Here is a 5,085-nt window from a genome sequence, read left to right on the forward strand (position 1 = left end):
AGAGGCTGTGTATGTTTTGGTTCTACAACGCTGTTTCCGTAACATTCAATAAATTGCAAACATTCTTGTACCATGATCAATTATCAGTTCTAAACATGTATTTTTCTTCTCTATGTACTATGCTTATTATCAATTTTCCGCGCATATGACAGACAGTTTGGTGCTCGGAACAGTCCTCTGGGAGCCACTGAGACAGAGCAGCGTGTATCAATCGTGTTGTTGGAATCATTACTGCCAGCACTAGGCAGGTCAAACGAACAACTCAAACGAATGAGTCATTCAGAAAAATGAATCATGACTCTCGAGTCAGTAAAAAAAAAAAAAAGAGTCGACTAATGAATCAATGAATCATGACTCTCGAGTCAGTAAAAAAAAAAAGACTCGATTAAATGAATAAGTGAATCATGACTCTCGAGTCAGTAAAAAAAAAAAAAAAAAGAGTCGAATAATGAATCAATGAATCATGACTCTCGAGTCAGTAAAAAAAAAAAAAAAAGAGTCGAATAATGAATCGTTTGCGAATTGCACGTCACTGTTGGCGAGGTAAGATGGCGGCGCCAGAGGAGCAGGAATTATCTCAGGCGCAGACCGAAAAACTCCTTCAATTTCAGGTAGTCAGCCTTTCTTCAGGTTTAAGTATTTATTTTTTATATAACTCCATATTAATGTATGTTTAGATATATGAAGGACATTATCTAAAATAAAGCACGCTAATGGGTGTAAAAAAAACGCTTTTTTGACAATATAATGTTGATACCCCATAGCGCCACCGCTAACGTTAGCTAACTTGCTACCGTTAACGTTATATCTAATCTAGCAACACAACAATTATTTTCTATCCTAAATATTGTCTTGAGTTGCTAGTTCGTTCCCGACAATACTCACAAAGAAACGAATCAACAAACTTAAATCAGTGTAATGTGAATTAGAAAGGACATGTTTAACTTGGTTATCTGCAGCACTTGGTTAACTTACGCCAACTAACTAACTAGCTAAGCTAACGACAGTTGGCTAACTAGCTAGCTAGCAGTTTACTTGGTCAGCCAAGCTAACGTTACTTAGCATTTTAGCTAGAAGATGGTTTGATAGTGAACATCAGACACACACAACTGTTAATGACACATGACAAGCAATGACTGGTTCATTCCTAGTAAGGCCCCCTCTGTCTCATCCATACCCAAGATGTGGAAATGGCCTGTAGGAAAGTAACATATTGGAAATAAATTCGGTTGAACATAACTTCACAGATTTGTCCAATCTCGTGTACACCAACCAGTGTTAGATCTGAGAGTTCAGATTGTAATTTTTTTTGCATTTGATTTTCCAGGACTTGACAGGTTTAGAGTCTATGGACCAATGTCGTCGTACATTAGAACAACACAATTGGAACATCGAGGTAAGAACTGTCCCCCCAAAATACATGAATGGCTGTTTTTGATGTGGGCCTTAACGACTACATTATACACAGGTTATGATGCACCCAGTGAATCCAATAGTTCATCAGAGGTTGCACTGTTATAAATGACCTACGTGCAGTAATATATATATGAGAAATGTTGCCTTCAATATTCTGCATGAGCTCTGCGACACGGTTTAGTCTTCTTGTGGTGTGCACGGTGAGATCAAATGGAAAATGGTGTGTGTGTGTGTTCGTTCCCAGGCTGCAGTGCAGGACAGACTGAACGAGCAGGAAGGAGTTCCCAGTGTGTTTAACCCTCCGCCCTCCAGACCCTTACAGGTCAACACAGCAGACCACAGAGTGTATAGCTATATCGTCTCCAGGCCACAACCCAGAGTACGTACACACACATTCTGTCTCTCTGTCTCTTATGATGTTCTTCTCATTTTGCTCTTATATGTCACCGGTAAACTGTTCTAGCATCTCAACTTTAAGGTAGAATCTGCAATATGACATTCGCATACACAGTGGCGCAACCTTCTGCTTACTGAAATCATCCAGCTGTAGTTTTCTCATTCAATCTTCCCACTTTTCTGACCATGTTGCATCTGGTCTTTTTCTTATGTTTGTCCAGGGATTAATAGGATGGAGTTACTACATGATAATGCTACCTTTCAGATTGACATATTACACACTTCTGGACATATTCAGGTAATACAAAGAAACTGTATTTGGCCATCAGTTCCCCTGACGTTTCTGTATAAAGGTGACTGATTGGTTCCTCCTCCTCCTTCCTAACCAGGTTTGCCCTGCGGTGGGTCAGGCCAGACCCTCGTGGACGCGTCACAGACCCTGTGGGTGACGTGGTCTCCTTCATCCATAGTTTTGAAGAGAAGTACGGTCGATCGCATCCAGTGTTTTACCAGGGAACATATAGCCAGGTGTGTTACTCAGGTTCCCCAGTTTAATTCTCAATTTGGGATACTAGTACCTTGACCATCCACAACAAGTATGCTAGAACGCAGAAGAACACCCCCCCCAGTTGACACACCTTACGTTGTATTTTATTGAACAACCGACTAAATGGTTTTAAGAAAGTGGATGTTCCAGAATCCATGTAGGTTCTACGTGGATTGAATCGATGTCTAACTTGGTCGACATCTGGTGGTGTTATTCAGTGAGGTGTGTGTTTTTGTTTTCCCCCTGTAGGCATTGAACGATGCCAAACGTGAGCTTCGCTACTTGTTAGTTTACCTCCATGGAGAGGACCACCAGGATACAGACCAGTTCTGTCGGTAGGTCCAATAACAAGTGATCACTTTACACGAGGTCAACATACACGGGCAACAAAATGCACAATGATACTACAATGCAATACCCAAACTCTGGAAGGCCAGGCACCGTTGGGTACTATTGTCCTTTTTCCAGGGAGGCAAGAATCATTAGTTGGTTATCTAGTTATAATTCAGGGTCTGTTGATGATTGGTTTGAATATGGATTCAGTTGATTGGACGAAGGCATACCATGCCTGTTTCTTTATTTGTGTCATGCTTGGTATTATACACATACCATCCACTCTTCATTTATTAGATGTTTTCCTTAAAGTGTACTCGGTACATCTTTCCTCTCACGGTTTATATTAATGATGCTTCTGTTTCCATCTTCCTCCAGCTCCACGTTATGTACAGAAGAGGTCCTGACCTTCCTCAACACCAGGATGCTGTTCTGGGCCTGTTCCACCAGCAGGCCTGAGGGATACAGAGGTACACATCCGTCTACTCTTGCATTGCGTCTTCACTACCTAGATCTCCTAGAGCTGAAGATACATTCTACAAAGAGGAACTGGCCTCGTCCTTCACTCTTCGTTGTTGTTGTAAATGAGGACGTGTTCTCAGTCAGTTTGATATGGTTAAATGGGGTTAAAGAAAAATAAAAGTAAATCATTTGTGCTGGAACTGTGGATGATTTTCATCAGTGTCCTCTTAAGATATGAGGTGGAATCTCTTAGGGATGATGGATGAATTTCATCAGTGTCCTCTTAAGATATGAGGTGGAATCTCTTAGGGATGATGGATGATTTTCTTCAGTGTCCTCTTAAGATATGAGGTGGAATCTCTTAGGGATGATGGATGATTTTCATCAGTGTCCTCTTAAGATATGAGGTGGAATCTCTTAGGGATGATGGATGATTTTCATCAGTGTCCTCTTAAGATATGAGGTGGAATCTCTTAGGGATGATGGATGATTTTCATCAGTGTCCTCTTAAGATATGAGGTGGAATCTCTTAGGGATGATGGATGATTTTCATCAGTGTCCTCTTAAGATATGAGGTGGAATCTCTTAGGGATGATGGATGATTTTCATCAGTGTCCTCTTAAGATATGAGGTGGAATCTCTTAGGGATGATGGATGATTTTCTTCAGTGTCCTCTTAAGATATGAGGTGGAATCTCTTAGGGATGATGGATGATCTTAATCAATCACTTTATTTCAGTGTTGTTTTAATGTGTGTTTGGTGTGTTTTTTTCCCCCTGTGTGTCTGTACCTCAGTGTCCCAGGCGTTGCGTGAGAACACTTACCCGTTCCTGGCCATGATCATGTTGAAGGACCGTAAGATGACGGTGGTGGGGACGTCTGGAGGGGCTCATCCAATCAGAGGACCTCCTCAACCAGCTCACCTTCATCATGGAGGCCAACCAGACCTACCTGATGTCTGAACGCTTGGAACGGTAAGGGACTGATCCTACCTGATGTCTGAACGGTGAGGACTGATCCTACCTGATGTCTGAACGGTGAGGGACTGATCCTACCTGATGTCTGAACGGTGAGGGACTGATCCTACCTGATGTCTGAACGGTGAGGGACTGATCCTACCTGATGACTGAACGGTGAGGGACTGATGCTACCTGATGACTGAACGGTGAGGACTGACTGATGACTGATTCTACCTGGTGTCTGAACGGTGAGGGACTGATCCTACCTGATGTCTGAACGGTGAGGGACTGATCCTACCTGATGACTGAACGGTGAGGGACTGATCCTACCTGATGACTGATCCTACCTGGTGTCTGAACGGTGAGGACTGATCCTACCTGATGTCTGAACGGTGAGGACTGATCCTACCTGATGACTGAACGGTGAGGGACTGATCCTACCTGATGACTGATCCTACCTGGTGTCTGAACGGTGAGGGACTGATCCTATCTGATGTCTGAACGGTGAGGGACTGATCCTACCTGATGTCTGAACGGTGAGGGACTGATCCTACCTGATGACTGAACGGTGGCCTGTCCTACCTGATGTCTGAACGGTGAGGGACTGATCCTACCTGATGTCTGAACGGTGAGGGACTGATCCTACCTGATGACTGATCCTACCTGGTGTCTGAACGGTAAGGGACTGATCCTACCTGGTGTCTGAACGGTGAGGGACTGATCCTACCTGGTGTCTGAACGGTGAGGGACTGATCCTACCTGATGTCTGAACGGTGAGGGACTGATCCTACCTGATGTCTGAACGGTGAGGGACTGATCCTACCTGGCGTCTGAACGGTGAGGGACTGATCCTACCTGATGACTGATCCTACCTGGTGTCTGAACGGTGAGGGACTGATCCTACCTGATGTCTGAACGGTGAGGGACTGATCCTACCTGATGTCTGAACGGTGAGGGACTGATCCTACCTGAT

The 5,085-nt window shown here is 43.6% G+C and overlaps 1 pseudogene; it reads left to right on the forward strand.

Moving 5' to 3' along the window:
- Positions 1–517: 517 nt before the first annotated feature.
- LOC112221293 overlaps positions 518–5,085 on the forward strand; it is a 5,873-nt pseudogene continuing 1,305 nt past the window's right edge.

Source organism: Oncorhynchus tshawytscha, unplaced genomic scaffold (assembly GCF_018296145.1).
Source record: "Oncorhynchus tshawytscha isolate Ot180627B unplaced genomic scaffold, Otsh_v2.0 Un_contig_5463_pilon_pilon, whole genome shotgun sequence".
NCBI lineage: Eukaryota > Metazoa > Chordata > Actinopteri > Salmoniformes > Salmonidae > Oncorhynchus > Oncorhynchus tshawytscha.